The following is a 19847-nucleotide window of genomic DNA, read 5'->3' on the forward strand; positions in this document are numbered from 1 at the left end:
CTGGCCCCATAAAACATGTTTTATAAAAGGCAAGTCAGAAAACATACAATCGTGATGCACACACAAGGGAGAAGTCAAGCTGCTATATCGCTATGAGAGAACTGGAGAAAACCAGCATCACAAAAAAAGTTTCAAGGAGAAGAAGGTAGCCAAAAGTTTTAAATGCTACTGAGTACGGAAAGTAACTTTTAAAAAAGCATTTGATTTCTTGATGAGGTTAAAGACATAACCTTCAAAGAGCAGAGTACTTACATACTGGGGTGAGAACTCCCTGCAGGGGCTAAGAGAGTGAGCTGGTAAGAAAGGAGTCTAAGCTTTCAAGAATCTCGGTATAAAGGAGGTGAAATACTTATAAGAAAAGTAAGCACAATGGAATTACTTTTGTGTTTTACTCTTTTGAACACATACGCATATAACTGCAGATGTAGAGGCTGCCAGAGGTAAAGGGATAAGGTAAGTGGCTAGAGTCACTTTCAGAATTACTGGTGACATCTCTACCTACCTATCCCCAATAAACCTACTCAAATATTTAATTTTTACCTTTTGTAAATACTGGCATTTAATTTTTTTTTTTTTTGAGACGGAGTCTCCCTCTGTCGCCCAGGCTGGAGTGCAGTGGCCAGATCTCAGCTCACTGCAAGCTCCTCCTCCCGAGTTTACGCCATTCTCCTGCCTCAGCCTCCCAAGTAGCTGGGACTACAGGCGCCCACCACCTCGCCCAGCTAGTTTTTTGTATTTTTTAGTAGAGAAGGGGTTTCACCGTGTTAGCCAGGATGGTCTCGATCTCCTGATCTCGTGATCCGCCCGTCTAATATTTTTAAAACTCGTGTTTAATAATTAGTCTCTTCTCTAAAACTAACTTTACATTACTAGCAGTGCTTATTTGTCAACAAAAAGAACAGTATTTTGGCAACATCATGGGCTACATAAGTGGCTGGCCTACGGCATACATGCCATCTTTTAATACTGTTCTTATGAAAAATGCTCCAAAGAACCAATTTAAAACTTAACTTTTCAGAACACACATTAACAATGGGGGCTACTCACAGTTTCAGTAGCATTTACATGAGATTAAAAATCATCAATTCCAATACGACTTTTTAAATATTGAATTACTGTCAATTTCAACTTCAAGTTAAAATATGCCTTTGTCATTCCTTCCACATGCTTCTTCATTTGAAATAGTTCAAAGGACAACGTGCAATTACTCCACGCAACAAAGAGCCTGCTATGGAAACAGCAAAGGTCAGCTGAGCTGAGTGAGGTCTGAGGCCCCCTTTGACAAGGTGCCTTCCTTTTAGTATGAGTGTGAGCACGTCCCAGCAGCTGGGTAGCACATTAACAGAATTTCAGCCCTCTAAGGTATATTATTTTCTGAAGTAGGTGCTGTTTATTAACATACAGAAAACTGAAGATCACTGACTACAAATCCCACATCTGAAAACGCCTTAAAAAGTTATTTCATCCATTCCACTATCTACAGTAGAAACCAAAGTCCAAAAAGGGTGTAGTGACTTGCTCCTGGTCACAACTTCTAGCTCATAATTAAATAAATAATAAAAATTTAATGTTGGTATGACAGCATCATAGCAAGAACTTTATGACTGACATTTCAAATGTACTGCTTTGAGGGGAAATTTCAGTTCAAAGTAAGCTTTGTGTACTGTTAGCATCCACAGAATAAAAACCAAGAACCAGAAATGTTGATAAGAACTTAGACAAAAGGCATACTTTAAAACACATTTTTCTCCAAAAACACCCATTGTGATATCGGGATATCAACATAGAGTATAAGCAATCTTCTCATTTATAATTTCCCACTCATTTTCTTAAATATTCAAACTAGCACTGATAGTTTTCAACAGAAGATAATCAGCTTTAAATATCTTCCTGAGCTAAAGATAATTATCACTTGCTTAGAGTAAGAAGCCCAAAAACATAGGTATTTGCCATTCCACTGCCAAACTCTTAAATTTCTGGTGTTTCTGCCCTCCCTAACCAACTCGAGTCTGCTCATTTAAAGAGCTACACACGGGTGTATCTCAGGGCTCAGAATCAGTATTTCCTGAAACTGCCTTACTTAACTCCATCTGGGACTTGAGATAAGTCTAGAGCCAAAGCTATTTACTACCAAATGAAAGGAGTGGACCAACAGAAGCTCTTGGTACTGGTATAGGCACTTCTTGGTTAGAAAAACAGCTTTTTAAGTAATTCTACACTTAAAACGTTTGTAGGCAGGCAGGTCTTATTGTCTTGTTTTTCTCTCTAGTAAAATCCAGTACTCAGTCCTCTCAGTTGGCCCTAAATTTTTACAATTCCTGTAATTTCTCTCTCTAAAAAGGGAAAGACTGATTGACATGTATGCTGGATCTCCAACAAAATGTGCATGAACATTCAGTTAAGAGAAGTGTGTTCATTCTAGCAGTGAGCAGAATCCTGTATTTATGTTCTCAAAGTGTGTTTCTTCTTCCCAATAGAGACATTAGAGTCAGCAAAGCAGGCACATAACAGACACTTAATGTTTGCTGAGTGACCAAATTCATGAGTTAAGAGATGGACAATTTATAAATTGAATCAGTCTTGCTAATACTTTTCAAATAGCATGCCTAGCAAAATAAAAACAAACACAAAAATCAAATTAATTCTATTAACAAAGCTTGGACCCAGCCACATTATCACTGGACCCAAAATTCAGTGATAATAAGATTTCATTGTTGTTATCAGCTATACTTTCCAAAGTAATTTCATGGGAATTTTTTTAAGACAAATTTTTTTTAAGCATCAGATCATTAAAAATTATTTACAAATTCTAGTAAGGAGGTCCTCCCCAAGAGTTGGTTGACCCAGGGTTTCAAATAACTGACAATTCCTTGCTTTCTTTCAGTAACTTAACATACATACTCATCAGCTGGGCATGGTGACTCATGCCTGTAATCCTAGTACTTTGGGATGCCGAGGCGGGTGAATCACCTGAGGTCAGGAGTTCAAGACCAGCCTGTCCAATATGGTGAAACCCCATCTCCACTAAAAATACAGAAATTAGCTGGGCTTGTTGGTGGGCTTCTGTCGTCCCAGCTACTCGGGAGGCTGAGGCAAGGGAATTGCTTGAACCTGGGAGGCGGAGGTTGCAGTGAGCCGAGATCGTGCCACTGCACTCCAGCCTAGGCAACAGAGCAAGATGCCGTCTCAAAACAAACAAACAAAAGTAACATACTCATCAAGCTCTTACAGAAAATGGAAATATACAAAGACTGTATAGATCACAGGCTGGCCATTTAACACAGTTGGGAGGGGTTAACATTTGCTGACACAGTTCACATACCTTTTTAGGATTTTCTCACGCCAAAACGTTGTTAGTCACTTCCAAACAAGAGACCAAGATTTAGAGGAGAAAGCTAGGAAAAAGGGAGGCAGAGGAATAGGGTAAGTCAGTGATCCTACTATAGAGTAAAATGAGCTTGATATCTTAAGGATATACCTACATTTCTCTTCTTGACCTGCAAATTACATCTTCTATAATTCAATGTCTTCCATTTCCAGTTTTCTTAATAAAGTTAAGTGGAACTTAACCTCCTTGAACATACACTACTGTCAGTTTAGTAGTTATATAATTTTACACTTAGGGACATCTAGAAGCAATCTCTTGTTAATGATAAGTGTATATAGCACTTTACCACTGTATTGTTTATATATATGCTTTAAAAATATCAAATGGACAATTTGTGAGGAAAAATACAAGGAAAAAGCATAAGCATTTAAAGACTCAAAGCATGGACTCAAATTCTGGTCCTGTCATTTATAAACTATCTTTGTCTCTGAACAATTCATTTCACCTCTCTATGCTTTAGTTTCTTCTTTAATATGTTTGACAGCTCTAGGGTACTTAGCAGCACAAGCTTGTGGATCTTCAACTTGGTGCTGCTGAGACTTCTAACTCACCTTAAAAGTTAACTTTAAAAGTTAACTTTATCATGTCAAGTGTATGCACTTACATATTTTGTAGAATACTGTTTCTTTTTTTTGGGGGGGGGACAGAGTTTCACTCTGTCGCCCAGGCTGTAGTGAAGTGGTGTACCTCCACCCACATTCAAGCGATTCTCCTTCCTCAGCCTCCCGAGTAGTTGGGTAAATTATAGGCACCTGTCACCATGCCTGGCTATTTTGTATTTTTAGTAGAGACGTGGGTTTCACCATGTTGGTCAGTTTGGTTTCAAATTCCTGACCTCAGGTGATCCACCCACCTCAGTCTCCCAAAGTGCTGGGATTACAGGCATGAGCTACCGTGCCTGGCCAGAGTACTGTTTAATACAGAAATTTATAAAATGGGTAAGAAGTAACTTTTTCTACACATAGACAGTATACAGCAGGAGATAGTGCTCAAACTGGAAGAAAAAAACCTCAGTTTGAATTTTTGCTCAGCTGGATGCTATCATTTCAGTTTCGTAAATCTCTATTTCTAAACTAGTGAGAATCAGAAATATTGAAGTACTCACTTCCCCAGGTTAAGAGTAATAAATGCATATTAGACACTTAATACAGTAGCTAACACACAATAACCATTCTATTCATATTGTTATTAATATTTTAGCCAAAATTATAGGGACCTGACATGGAATCGACTGCAACTAGGGTGAGGCAAACCAGATGCCTAGAACACAAAATTTTGCTCTGATTTGCACGACTTGGAGAGTTACTGCTTCTTCAAAGTTTGTACCCTAGGCACATTTCTTGCCTCACCCTAGTCCTCCCCCTGCATAACATACACAATAAGACTCAAACACTGATATCACAATGTCATAAAGGCCACCTACATAGCATATTTTCAAAATCTTTTTTCTCCCATTTGCCAAAATGGGTGCATAAATAAACTTAGTTTTGGCTTACATAAAATAATTTGGTCATCGGGGCATTTTAAAACTATTTGCCAAGTCAATGTTAAAATTACTTTTTCTAAATGTACATAGGTAAACTTAACAAAGGAAACCATGGTCCAGAAGCAGGTTGGGTAGCAGGCTGGGTTGCAGACTGAAATCAAGATTTGATCAAAGCCCTTGAGATAATTCGTAAAAGGTGATAATCTATACAAGATAATCAAAAGTTGACAACAAAATCAAAGAGCTCATTACCTCTGAATTAGCTGATGGGAAATGGAAACAATAACAAAATAGTAACAACTGGCTCCTTACGATACTTCAAAGCAACTTGTTCAGGAGGAAAAATATACATCTTTTTAGTTTTGACTATCCTCATTTTTTTTCCCTATGTCTAAATTTTTGGTAAATTCTGATCTGAGTAAAATTTAAATGAAAATACTTGTTGGGAGACAGGAAACAAATTTGTCGCCTTGAATATGTTTATCTTTTGCCCATAAAGTTCTCAATCTAGTGGTTCATGAATGATGCCTAGTTGAATAGTTGTTCGGTGTTTAATTGAGATACATGTCTATTTTCCTTTCTGCTAATATTATTCCTTGTCTTAATTTCTCCAATATGATGTTAATTAAAGCTTTCCTTTAAAATCCCTTAGAAATCAAACTAAACTTAAATCCTCAGACTGTTCTTATGCCCTCTCTGCTTAAAGGTACAATTAAAGGAATCTGTACCACCCTGGGTCAGAGCTACTTGCTTTGTATCACTTATAATCTTAGATACCTAGAATTTAACTTAATGACTCCTAATGGCTTAAGATCTTCTAAAACATGCAACAGGTACTTTCATTACCTTTGCACCAAAAACACTGCTACAGGCCACTCAAATGTTGATAAAAAGTATTAGCCCCAGACAATAAATAGCCTCTGCCTTATTTAACATTAGGTGCGGCCGGGCGCGGTGGCTCAAGCCTGTAATCCCAGCACTTTGGGAGGCCGAGGCGGGCGGATCACAAGGTCAGGAGATCGAGACCACAGTGAAACCCCGTCTCTACTAAAAATACAAAAAATTAGCCGGGCGCGGTGGTGGGCGCCTGTAGTCCCAGCTACTCAGGAGGCTGAGGCAGGAGAATGGCGGGAACCCGGGAGGCGGAGCTTGCAGTGAGCCGAGATCGCACCACTGCACTCCAGCCTGGGCAACAGCGTGAGACTCCGTCTCAAAAAAAAAAAAAAAAAAAAAAACATTAGGTGCTAATGAGGCCAAGATTCTACCTTGATGATGCCATTTAACTTTACCTTTAGCTCCCAATTGATCTCAAATATAAATACTATTGCTTACAAGAAGAAATTAGGGTCAGAATAGTATCTGTTTTTACTGCATTTACAGTTCCTCCTGTAACCTTCACTTTGCAAAAGTGTGATTTATTTTTTAAGGAAGCATACCAAAAATAAGGTAGAACCTTGGAAATCTCTCAAATTTTGACAGTATTGCATAAATGCCAATTTTAATATGGATAAAGACAAAGAGAAAGATGTGCATTTCTCAAGTAAAAAAAAAAAAACCAAAGGATTCCAAACGCTTTGGAATTAAATGCAAAAAAAAAAAAAAAACAACAACAAAAAACCTTGCAACAATCTAAACTCGTATAGGGAGCAGTTGCTGTCTAGAGGCCAAGTCTGATTCATTTAACATTCCCAACAGGCTTTTGTTGTAGTAACCTTATGTAAGTCTTAGGAGGCAGCCAGTGTGTAACATCTTAGGGTTTTGTCATTCCATAACTTCAATCTCAGTTGAATTCCAGTCTATCTTGAAGTAAGAGAGAATGACTGAATAAGACAGGGAGACCCATTTCAGTGCCAGGGACCAGATGGCAGTTAGACACACTATCATTTATTTTTCTATCAGCTGTAATCTAAAATTATAAAATGAACTGATGCACATGGAAGTACTTACTATATTAGAAAGACTAAATGTCCATACAATGGTCTTTCAACCCTTTCCCCTTGTATCTACTAAAGTATAAACTCCCTAAAGAGAAATTGTATCCATTTCTCTATTTCCTAGTATCCAACACACTATTCTGCATAGTCAGTCTAAGTCAGCAACAGTGTTAGTTGGAGATATGGTGATGAAAAGCTGAATAGCACATACCCTTGAGGGTATGGAGTTTTGCAGGGAAGACAGACAGTAAAGAAACACAGTGACATGTCACACTGCCACTTGGCATTAACACTCCAGGGAGCATACCCGCTTCACACGATACTCCTACCCTATGCAAGTTCAACAGACATGGTGAACATTTGTTTGAAGAAAACAAACAAAAAATAACTTTATTAAAAATAACTACTGGAGTATATGGTAATTCCATTCCATATGCAAAAGTCCCAGAATGAGAGAGATAAGAAACATGGATCTGCCTCTCCCCCCACCAGACTGAGAGCCACAGTGAGCTCTCACAAAGAGCAGCTTGCCACACTGATTGTGACTCTTGTACTGTAATATATGTATTTCTTTTTTCAATATGGTCTCTGAATAACAAGTCAAACACTTCACCTGGTACTCAAAAGAAATCTACTCCAATGCTAGAAAAAAACTGGCTGTGTTGAAGTTGTGTGCTACAACGTGTACTTCCTAATAGGTTTTTCAAAAGTTTGAATATTAAGTAATTTCTGCCTGCCACGCTGACCTTAGCATTTAAGACTTAACTTCTCTGTAACTACAACTCTTAATGCTAATTTCTCTCCAACACAGTTCAATCACTAACATCATTTTTACTTTAATGATGAAAAACATGGTCTCTTGAGTCAGCCAGCCTGGATTCAAATCCGAATTCCAAGCATTTTTTCCTGCAACCTTAGGCAAGTTCCCTAACCTCTCTGTACTTTAACTTCCTCATTTAAAAATTGGAGGTAATAGTGCCTCTACCTCCAAGGGTTGTTGTAAGGATTATAAGAGATCTTGCAAAATGCTTAGCATGAGACCTGACAGTTACTTACTACTCAATAAAAGCTAGCTATTATACTAGGTTCCAGCTCATTCCAAAGAAGGTTTAAGGCAATTTCACAGGTAATATGCATTCAATAAGTAAATGAATCAAAAAGTCATTATTTAGACTAACCTCTGCTAAACTTATTCCCAAGGGACTGGCCTGACTATGTTAGTGACTACCACTTAACATGTTCCACTGCTGTTACCCAATAGTTCATAAGCTTGTTAATAAAATTCTTTTCTTTTTCTTTTAACCCTATAGGCAACCTTGATTCTGTCAACTGTATAAGAATGAAACTGAATAGTGTAAAATCACCTCTGGGTGATTTTAAAAATGGTTATACATAGCCAAAAACGTAAGGGTGAGCTTGAAAAATAAGTGTAATATAATACATTTAAGACACATTTAAATTTTGTAGCTTAAATGACAAAATTGAAATTTCCATCTTCATACAGACAAAAATGAACCACCAAACCACAATGTTTATCTTTCAGCACATAAATTATTTCTAATTGCTATAATAAATGTGCTTTAATTTTTGCATTGTGTTTGTGTGTGTGTGTCCCTAAAGCATAACCCTCTAACACCGCAGCTTACTAAAATATTTCAAATGCAATAACATAAATAACAACGACATTTAACTTCTAAACCACTTTTATAGTTTATATTATGGAAAAAAATTATTTATCGTGCAAGTGGCTTAAAATTCTTAGTAACCCCTACGATAATGACCTTAATTGTCCAACAACATATAAAAAGCAGTACTTCAGCTTCAACCTCCACATACTGGTTATGCTAGGTAAATATGAATATTTCATCCAAGATTCAAGTAACATCAACACTGACTTTCTAAAAAGTTTCGGATTTAGCAAAGACTTGTTTTTAATAATAAAATGGATAGTATTACTAAATTTTAAAGCCAAATATCAGCAATCTCTTTTTGACAATATCTTGTGGAAAAGTAAACTGGTAAATCCAAGAAGGCATATAAGGCTATAATAACTCAGGACTATTGACCTTACTCTATGCCATACTGTGGTACAACAAATGACTGCGGAATTTGTTTTCAAGACCAAAACCTAACACGATTTATCACTAAAATTCAGTTTGCATGTTTTAAAAAATGATCTTTTTATGCTTAAGTCTCCAGGTTTAAAGCAAATAAGATTCACTTAAGTATTAGAAAAATTTTTAGGAATCCCAAAATATAAGTTCCTTTGAAACAAAAACTACTCAATTTTACAAAGCCACCTTGTCTAAATTAAGTGATATTAAAGGTATAATTCATAGGAAGATAGCAAAGTTAAAAAGCAAGAAACAAAACAAAAAAGCAAAGAAAAAGGAAGAATTATGGATTTTAGAATATGGAGACAGATGTGGATTCTAACCATGGTTCCAGTACCTACATTTTGGAAACTCTAGCAATTTAAACTTTTTTTAGTTTAATAAGTAAATTTACTTATTTTCTTGATGTCTTCAGCTATAAAACAGTGTTAATAATACTACCTAGAGGAAATAAAGGTTTTTAGGGCAAAATGAGGTAACATTAGGGAAGAAGAGTCCATTAGAAGTTTCTTCCATGTCTGTATTTTGTCATAATGAACATCGCTTGCAAAAAGCAGGACAGTGATCTCTAAAATGCTGCGTTACACAGCAATTTTGCTGTAAATGAAAGTGATTCCTTTGTCATTTCCATCTAGAAAATTAAACCTGATTTCAGAGACCTCCAAAAAGAACAAACATTTTTCTACAATTTATATTAAAATTCTGTCAATGACTCCTTTGCATATAACCTAAATTGCCTAAGCATTATGGCTCATTTGAAAGTTCTTATATACTTCAATCCAGAAAGCATATCTGGTTTATTCATTTCTCTATTTCTGTCCCCAGAGAAGTGCCGGAAGCATTGTGCATGAATACACTCCTTCATTCATTCAGCAAATATTTACTGAACCCTTATATTGTGCCAGGTACTACGTAAGTAGTGGGGTAGGGTAACACATGACAAATGAGAGGGCCCTGCTCAGGAAGCTCATAGTCCAGTGAGGAGACAATATTTGTCAAATAAATACAGAAATAATTAAGTTTCTATTATCATAATGCCACAAAGGAGTACAGAGTATGGTGAATACATGGCGGGAACCTATTCTGGTTTTGGGAAGGAGGGCAAGGCTCCCCCAAGAAAGAATATTTAAATTGAGATATGAAAACTGACTATCAGGTAGCCACATTTAGGTAGGCCAAGGAGTGAGATGGAATATGCAATGGCCACCAAGTCAGGAAGGAGCTTATGTATGTAGTAACCAAAAGGCATGGTAAATGAGAAAGGCTGGGGATAAGGACGGAGAGTTGGATAGGAGAAGAGATAAATTTTTAGTGTTAAACAGAGTAAGAAAGTAATAGTATTTGAATATTTAAGTCACATTGTCTTTTTCTCATGTAAATCTAAGGGAACTAAGTCTTTACTCCACAATATTAAAGATCTGTAGTCAGAAGATCTCGATTTTTATCTTACTCCCACCAGTTACAAGTCACTTAACCAACCTGAGCTTCTTCATTCTCTTCGTAAATATTACCTTACCTACTGAGACTACAATAATAAACAGCCCCTATTCTTACAGACCTTACATCCTTAAGAGAAAGAGACAGATGTATAATATATGGAAGACATCCCAAGTCCTATAAGAAATTACATCCAAAAGCTGATATAAGGCTCCTGCAAAGCCCAGCATGAGAATAAATGAAGACACTGGTGAGCTGCAAACTACATGTATACACATAACTCCGTGAACTCTTAACTATCCAACGTGCAGAGATCTAAAGTGACAACAATACTGCAGCATGTGATTGAAAGATGATTAAAAACAATACAAACATTAATCCACCATCCCAATAGAAGAAATATCAAAACTATAATTGGCCTCAGACATAGAGTAGTGGCAGAAATGAACCAAGAACAAAATCTAAAATACACTGAACAAATGCATTATATTATTTCCAAAATTTCCTCATAGTTCAAAACCTCTTTCGATAATGACAGAGTTATGTGCCAAAGGTTAGAATTTATTTCATACCTCCTTCAACAAAAGGCAAATACTTACATTGTCATCTAGAAAATACATTAATATTCTTCCTTTACCATCACTGACTCATGTTCAGTTTATGGTCTATTTACACCACCGCACCCTTCTTAATCCAGCACAAAGTCAGTTATCCTCACATAATTTTCCATTTGTTTAACTGGGTCTTCCTTGTCTGTGTACTACATTACTCATGGTACATTATTCCTGATTTTACTTCATTCTATAATAGCATACTTTTTCTATTTTAAAAATCGTATTAATTTCCAGACCATCTTAATTTCAACCATCAGGTAAGAGAATACCTCTACTCCAAAAAAATATTTTTGCATTAAAAAGTTACTATATTGTTGATAATATAGTAACTGCAGAGTACATTCAAAATTCAGCATAGTCTGATGATCAACTTATACATAATACAGTAAGCTATGATTTATTACATGTTAAGAGTAAGCCATGATTTATTACATGCTAACCTTTATGGATATAAAGTTATCACAAAGAAATTCTGGCATCAATGAACATACTCTTACAATTCTATTAAAAACCTATCCAATAATAATAGTCATGAGCTATAACTGGTCATAATAGAGGATAAAATTTGCATAAGGGCACTATTTTCTGCAAGAGATAAAATGTAAGTGTACTGTTTTTTCATTCTTTAATGTAAAGTAAGAATGAATTGAAAGTCACAGATGATTCTAAGAAAAATAAAAATATGTAACAGCCTAATTCTATTATTTGCAGACACACACACAAATACAGCCTAAAGTCAAGAAAATGGGGGAGAAGTAAAATCTCAAACAAAAAAGACGATGTTACCTCCAAGAAATGCAAAGTACTTTCTTTTCTAGTAACGGGCACACTAAACTCTCCTAACATTATTTGAAAAAAGTTTAAAGTTTTGTGAAAGAATTCCAATCCAACTAGTATCAGTTTTACAAAATGAGAGTAAAAATAGTCCTAAAGTAGAAAAAGAAAAGAATGTTCTTCTAAGGATGGATATTAACTGTTGTTCTCCCATCCTATTACCTACCCTTAAAAATGAACTGTGAGAGTAGAGTCTATCATTTAATACATCCCTAAAAAAGAGGGGGAAATCTGTAAAAGTTAACACTGACCCTTTTTTTCCCAAAAGGTTCTTTCCTTTATTGAGGAATTTCACTCCAGTTCAAGAAACAACTTTTCATCTCACAATGGCTTCTTAGATGTACTACATAAAATACATTTACTTTGCAACTTCCTCCACTCTTTTCAAAAAGCACAACCAACGTCCCTACTCCAGAAGCTGAACTCGAACAGGACTAGATTCAGAAAGTCTGTCCCTACGTGTGTGACCTTGGGCACGTCATATAATCCCTCGGTTTCCTCATCAGCATCCCAAAATGAAAGCGCTCTGAAAGCAGTAAAGGAGTAAAAACATACTTGGGTATGACACCTACGAGGGTCAAGCCTTTCTGTTTAAGGCAAAATTACCTCCTTAGAGGGCCACATCATTAAACTGGAACTGAATCCGTAGACCTCAACATTTGTCTCTTCCTTCTTCCAGTGCTCCCCTTCCCTCAAAGGGCATAACCCGAGTCACCCCCGACAGCAGACTGCCCAGCACCCTTTCCTTCCTCCTCCCTTTCTCTTATTTACAAAGCAGGGGGAAAAGAGCAGCCTCACCTCTCCGTGCGAAGCCACACCTTCAAAGGACCCCACCCCAGGCACATCCGCCCTCTCCCCTCTCCCGGGGCACCAGGGGCCAACCTCGCCCTTCCCCTCCCGCCCCCACCTAGAGGAGACTTCCTGGAGGCGTTCGGGCCCAAGCCGGCAGGCGGCATTTACAAACCCGCTTTACGCCACTCGCGTAGGGTAACCTCGCTTACGCCCGTAGGGCCCCGCTCTCAGCCCCGTCCGCTCCGCCTGCCAGAATCAAGCCCGAGTGCCTCAGCCATGGCCCCTGCGTGACCCTAGACCTCTTCTGCTCGGTGCAGAGCTATGGGGACTGGGACAGAACAGCTACACCTTACCAGCAACTGAGGCACTGACTTCACTTCCCACCTTTGCAGCCCTCTTCAACTCCCGGATCAATTCACTCCGGCGACGCCGGAAGGACCCGAGAGGAACCAGGCGTTGTCCGGAATCCTGCCCAGCCGGAGTCGCGCAGAGGCCTATGGGGACTCGTAGTCCCGCTCGCCAACGTTGTCCGGAATTCCTGCACTCGGAAGACTACACTTCCCGGCAGGCCGTGCGGGAGATCCTGAGGCGATGGGTGGGGACACTTCTAGCCAATACTAGGAGAGTTCCCTGCCTTTGCGGGAGGAGGTGAGATGAAGAGAGATGGTGCACGGAAGGGAGAGGAAGGGCGGGGCAAGCCCTCACCTGCGCCAATCAGGGTGCCGGGTAGGCCCCGCAGGCGCCTCACCCATTGAGGGGGCGGGCTGACAGAGCAGAGGAAGGAAGGGGGTGAGGGGCCCGTGGTGGGGATCGTGGGGTTGTCGGGCTGAGTATGCCGTACGGGTGGAGAGGAAGCCTCGGGGAAATCACCCGGGTGAAGGGAGGGCTTGGTGTGGGGACTTGCACAGGGCGGAGGAGCAGCTAAGCCCCGGGCACATCGGGCAACCAGACCCACGCGTCGGGGAGAGATAGGCTGAGCCGGGGCTCCCAGCAGAGACGCCTGGGTGGGGCAGGAGACCGCTCCAGGTGTGAGCCACAGAGGAGGGGAGAGGGACCCCCAGGGGAGGGGAAGTGGCAGAGCAGCTGCAGAAGTGCGGGGAGCGGGAAGGTACACCGGCAGCTGCTTTCCGCTGCCTCCGGCCCGGGCAGCTGCAAAAACAGCAGGGGGAGGAGCAACAGCTGCCAAATTCGCCAACTAGAGGAGGGAGAGGCGGAGCTTGGGTCCCTGTAGAAGCCAGAGGCGCAGTCTGGACTGTAGTTTCCCGGGAGAGACGAAAGCAGGAACGAGAGCGGAGCGGAGCACAGTCCTCCGAGCACCAGCTCCAGCATCCCGTCAGGGGTTGCAGGTGTGTGGGAGGTAAGCGTGGGTCCTTCTTCGGGGCGTCTGCATTGCCCTGGAGAAAACGTGTTCCAATAGGAATTACATCAAGATACAGCTAAAAGAGTCCGCCTTGGGTTAGGAAACCGGTGTAAACCCTCTCGGGTGAAAGATTTACATTTTTGGACTGTAAGGGCAAAAAAGCAAAAAGAAGCTTGACTCTGGGTATAAAGGGCGTGGTTAGTGTTTTTGGTTCGAGTTACACCAGTAAAACTGTTCTGGGGGGATCTCAAGATTGAGAAAAACCCTGCTAATTGAGGACGAGGTGGATGTTATCTGGTGGATGTTATAGGTGCGTAGCGTATAAAAAGCAAAAATTTTGCTATTGATATAGAATGACTTCTGAACTATTTCACTAGGAAGATAACTTTGCGTTCTTCTTCAGTGTCTACCTTTATGTTGGTTTATCAGATTGTTCTGCTACCGACCTGTTATCCAGGGTGGTTATTCTGCAGTTTCATAGAATTGCAAGAAATCCGTATTAAAGAAGCAAATGCAGGCAGGAATAGTCAGGATAGGATGGGCTCTGACTTAATCTATCAAAAGTATAACTTTTGCCAGCAATAATGTAAAAATGAATTTTAATGAATGGATAGTTAGCTTTCTTTCCAGTGGCTCTGGAATATTGGAACAAAGACCTGGATTCAGCCTACAGTGGGAACATATGGTGTACCTCACTGCTGCTCCTTATTCTCTCATTTGTGTCCGATAATATGTGTACATTTTAAAATCAAGAGTACATGGAAAGCTGTGTGGGAATCTTTTCTCTGGGTAGAAAGTATGTGCTGAAGGACTATCCTTAATATGTGTTATGATGGTGGGTTCAGATTTAAAACACATGTAGTGTCACAAAATAATAGTTTATTCTCGGTATTAAACCATATGTGTATTCAAAGCAACGTAATTGTAATACCTATGGATGGAAATATGTTGTAATGCTGGGTAAAGATGAAAGTCTCACCTACCTTTGTGTAATTATGACAAAATTACAGCCTTTTATTTTTAGAGAAGTAGTAAGAAGCTATTTTCCTAGTTCATTTTCATTTTGTTACAGAGGTTCCCAGATTACATGGCTTTTAATCATAGTAGCATATTGCAGCAAATTTTGCTCTGAAATGCTTTCATTGTGACAGTTGTATATTTCAGAGTCTGTCTCAATACTTTAATCTATGTTTTTTTAATAACCAGGGTCAATAAAATGGAGTAATTGCCTTGTTTTCTCCTATTTCTGTGCTCTCCTGAGTTCTCGGGATTTTACATTTTATTTTTGTAATGCATGCCAGATTTCTCTTTGAAAAGAAATGGCTCAAATGAATTCTCTTCCCAGCTTAAAGTTCAGTCCTACTGCGTGCTACTACCGGTAAGCCTAAGTGACTTATCAGTGTATATACTCTTCCCTCCCACACTCTCACATACCATAGAAATATATAGACAGATAGCTCTTAGAAAAACAGCTGCTTTTTGATTATCCCTAGCAGATCAGCTAAGTATCAAAAACAGCAAAGAGCTTAGAAGAAAGAAAAAGCAACAGTAGCTGCTAAACTTAAGCACTGTAAGGATCAGATTTTATCTTTGCTACAGCACTGGAGAATCTATTAATTCACATAGCTGATATGGCCCTGTGAAAATGATGTTGGGGTTAAAAAAAATAAAAGTGGGTATTAGGGTGACACCTGGAAAAGATTGTTTGCCCTTGTTATTTGTGATTAAGTGAATTGTCTTGAATCAGTCTTAGATCCTTTCTCAGACTCTACTACTAATTCGTTTTGTAAAACTGAATAATTGCTGTCTCTGGGTTATTTCCCCCATGTAATAATTATAATACTAGCAATGAAATTCTTTCCGAGCCTTTATTAAAATATCTGTTTGAAAGAGTTTTATTGGGAAACAGTTAATAAGCAAGCAAATGGATAGAAGATAAATATCGAAACAGTTGAAATTAAGATGTACTTTGAATCTCAGCTTTTGATAGGTCTTCTGCTCTGAGGCATGGTAAAGGCTAGAATCTCATTAGGAATGAATGAGTTTGTGGTATTAAAGTACTGATTTTTTTCACCTATTTCCAAGATTTGGATCCTTTTTACTGTGTCAGTAAAAGAGATTGGTTTTCAATATCATTTGAAAAAAGACCATATTTTTACATGAGAGAATATCATTGGCGGTATATGGCATTTATTTTTTACTTTGAACTCTTGATTCATGTTAGTTAATATTCACATTCAATCTCAGGTAATCTGAAGATTTTTCTTGATTGGTGTTGAAAACGTTCGTTTTATGGCAGTTTATAATTCTGTGTAAAATGCTACCTATGTTATAAGCATATTACTTATTCTGCTCTCTAATTTTACTATTGGTATATGGCTATATCAGTGAATATATATGATGAGAAAGGAAAAGCAACAGAGTGCAGAATGTCTCTCTTGAATGGAAATTGCTCAGGGGATGATTGTTCTTTAGCCAAAAACCTTGGTTAATTTCCAATTACCATATCCTTTGGTCCTTTCTTTAGAATTCTGATTCTAAGCCTTTTGAGTAAAAATAAGTTAGTATGGATTTCTCTTTAACAGGAGGATTCACTGATGCATGCAGCACAAAAGAGCAAGACTTAAAGGTCCAAGATCAAATGGTTTTGGTAAAGAAGGAGACAGGGGAATAGATATAAAGAAAACACTTGAGAAACACACCTTTAGCAAAAGAGAAAAAAAATTTCTGTTTTTTGTTAAGTTCCCATAATCCATGATTCCATGGCCTTTTCTCCCCCAGTCATTCATTAATTTGTACAGGCCTGTATTCATACTGGAATACATTACTTTTCTAAGTAAAATTGAATATTCAAAATCTAATGAATACCAGTCTGATTCCAGTTAAAATGGCAGTTTTTACTGGAATACATTTTGGATGATTAACCTTCCTTTTTTATGCTTTTATAACCCATGAATATTCAAAATCTAATGAATACCAGTCTGATTCCAGTCAATGGCCATTTTAACTGGAATCAAACTGGTATTCATTAGATTTTGAATATTCATGGGTTATTAAAGCATAAAAATCCTCCCTGTGTACACTCACTTCTAAGTGAAACATTATTTGGACAAAATATCAAGAAGTAAATACCTAAAATGATGTTTTGCCCCTTTAAAATAATAAAGGTACTTGAACCAGACACTAAGATGAGCAAGATACCATTTATTTAATTAAGCAAATTCCAAAGGTTAAACACTGCTTTTGGGATCAGAATTAACATACACAAATAAGGGAGAGTTTTTTTGTTGTTTCTTTTTTTTTTAATCTTCTAAGAATTTAGTCTTTAAAATTTGGAAACTGTGTTTTAAGTAACTACATTATTAACTCTTAAGAGACCATGTACTTCTTTTCTATCTCCTTTTAGTCCTGAGCACCTTATGTCATATTCAGCGTAAAGAAACTGAGTAACCAATTACTGAATTAGAATCATTGGACATTGGACAATACTTCTATAATGCTCACATTAAGACAATTTGCCCTTTGATAGATAGAGTCAGCTGACCTCACAGAATGATTGCTTATACATTAGTCCTTCTGAGAATGTCTTTATGCTAGTTTGCCTTTGCGAAAGTGTTGATTGAGGACAATTGGATTCACACTGTGTGGGCTGCAAATACGTTACAAATTTAGGCGCCAGCGTTTCTAAATTCATCTCAGAAATAGGATATATAGGCAAGGGTAAAGGAATCTCCAAATGGTGGCACTTAAGGTCTGAATTTCACAGACAGGAAAATCCAGGGCACACCACCATTTAACCTCAAGGCCCTGGAGTTATACCTTTGTTGAAGCTTATCTGTAGAAACCATATTTCATTCTATAAAAACTTAATTTGCTCTTCTGTTTTTCTAATTATTTCTTCCAAAAAAAGAAAGAAGTAGACTGATTTTGTTTAAGCATATGTAGAGTTGGTCATTAATTGTTTTTTGCATTTGACCTTCTCGAAACAAATTAATCTGATTGGTGTTAGAATTAAGAATCTAACGTAATTTTTCCTAAATTTTAAGACCTATACAATTCTCGTTAATTGTATATAGTTTTTTAGTAGTAAAATTAATTATAGCAAATATTTAACTACCTTCTGTTTACTTTTACCTTCATGTTGATAGATATAAATTGGCTTGCTTAGAACTGATAATTAACCTGCCTTTTTCTTTTTTTTTTTTGCCTTCTTCTTCTTTTTTTTTTTTTTTTTTTTTTTTTTTTTTTTTGAGACACAGTCTGACTCTGTCACCCAGGCTGGAATGCAGTGTCCTGGTCTTAGTTCACTGTAACCTTGAACTCCTGGGCTCAAGCTCTCCTCACACCTCAGACTCTCCAGTAGCTAGAACTATAGGCAAGAACTACCATGCTCAGCTAATTTTAACTTTTTATAGAGATGAGGGTCTCACTGTGTTGCCCAGGTTGGTCTCAAACTCCTGACCTCAAATAATTCTCTTACCTTGGTCTCCCAAAGAATTGGGATTACAGGTGTGAACCACCATGCCCTGCTGATATTATTCTTAATGATTAGCACTGTGCCTTGTGTAGGGTAAACTTAGTTCATACCATCTTTCTCACCAGATACTTAGTATCTTTAGAGCTAACACCGAGTTTCATTGACCTTTGTATTCATTTTGAGAATTCTTTTACATAGTTCATACTTGGTAAGTAGTAACAATTTGGATAACTATTTGGCAATCTATAATGAAACATCATTTTGCAAACAAATACAACTAGTAAAATAAATTTTTCTTAGATATCTGTGTTAGTCCTAAATTCAGCCCTCTGCCAACAATGGTTGCTTATATTACGGCTAAATATAAATATTGCTATCTTTTGTTGGATTTCTAAATGAGTAGAACAAATTTTGTTACTAACTGCAACCTTGTGTGTGTGTGTGTGTGTGTGTGTGTGTTTGCACGCATGGGCGCATGCTTCAGACATCAATTTATTCATTAGATGCTGTTTAGGGTTTGTGTGGTCCTTTTCTCTCCTTGCCTCTAGAACTCTGCTGATTTAAAGATGTGCTTTTCCTTACATAAAGGTATTTTATGTAATACCTCCCCTCCACTACACATCATTTCCATTACTTTTTTTCTTAACAAATAGAGAAAAATAAATAGATGAATGTAGTATGAGGCCTCATCTTAACTAAAGTTTAACTGGTCATAAATTCTATTTTCAGTGAAAAGGTTGCATTGGGAGGCCTTAGTAAAGCTTATATTGTACCTGAATTATATAGGTATTTGTCATATCTGAGCCATCATTGGAAACGAATGAGTTTTGAGACGTGGCATTGTCAGTGCTCAGTGTCGGCCTTCTGTATATAGCTTGGTGGCGAAAACTTACAGGTTGCCTTCAGTTTCAGCCACTGCTTGGAGGCCCCCTTCTGATTCTGCCTAGGAAGGGAGACTTCGGAGCTCCTCGCAGCTCTTACTTAATGTGGGAAGGAAAACAGATGAAATGTTTTTCATTTAATAACCTTATTTTGTCAAACTATATTGTTTTTCCCAGGTGTATCTCACACCAGCGTTCCCAGTAAGAGTAGCTCAAATGTCACAGTGCTTTCTATAGCACAGCCAGGCAATTCAGTGAGTACCTATCAACTTGTAGTCCACTCCTAGCATCTTTGCTTTTCTTGAACAGACCCCAAAGAGGCCACCGAAACATTTCTGATATTTTACCCACATTGGATTGCTTCTGTCATTTTCTTGATAAACTAAATTTTGTTGCTTTGAGGTCATTTAAACAGATCTAACTTGAAGAGCTGATTTTATTGTTTTTATATCTGTTAGTAGTATGCTAGAGATACCACATTGTGATGTATAATTTTTGCCTTTACTTGAATTAAATCAGTTATTGGAGCA

At 38.0% G+C, this 19847-nt stretch overlaps 2 protein-coding genes across 11 annotated transcripts in view; one reads left to right on the plus strand and one right to left on the minus strand.

Annotated features, from left to right (window-relative positions):
- PDCD10 (programmed cell death 10) overlaps nt 1–13040 on the minus strand; it is a 51896-nt gene extending 38856 nt beyond the window's left edge. For 2 of the 8 annotated variants that reach the window (XM_045386670.1, XM_045386666.1), the window contains exons 1-2: nt 12953–13040; nt 3323–3395 (exon numbers count right to left, since the gene is read on the minus strand). The gene's annotated coding sequence lies outside the window, so the exon portion shown is untranslated. Of the gene's footprint in view, nt 1–1047; nt 1229–3322; nt 3396–12413 lie in introns of all 8 variants that reach the window. The other 6 variants (XM_074031351.1, XM_005546305.3, XM_015445305.2 and 3 more) reach the window with 5 other exon arrangements.
- An 813-nt stretch (nt 13041–13853) lies between these two features.
- The window catches only part of SERPINI1 (serpin family I member 1), an 86455-nt gene continuing 80461 nt past the window's right edge, over nt 13854–19847 (plus strand). Inside the window, exon 1 of one of the 3 annotated variants that reach the window (XM_045386665.3) lies at nt 13854–14269. The gene's annotated coding sequence lies outside the window, so the exon portion shown is untranslated. The remainder of the gene's footprint in view (nt 14270–19847) is intronic. The other 2 variants (XM_005546307.5, XM_015445495.4) reach the window with 2 other exon arrangements.

This window comes from Macaca fascicularis, chromosome 2, assembly GCF_037993035.2.
Source record: "Macaca fascicularis isolate 582-1 chromosome 2, T2T-MFA8v1.1".
In the NCBI taxonomy this organism is placed as follows: Eukaryota; Metazoa; Chordata; class Mammalia; order Primates; family Cercopithecidae; genus Macaca; species Macaca fascicularis.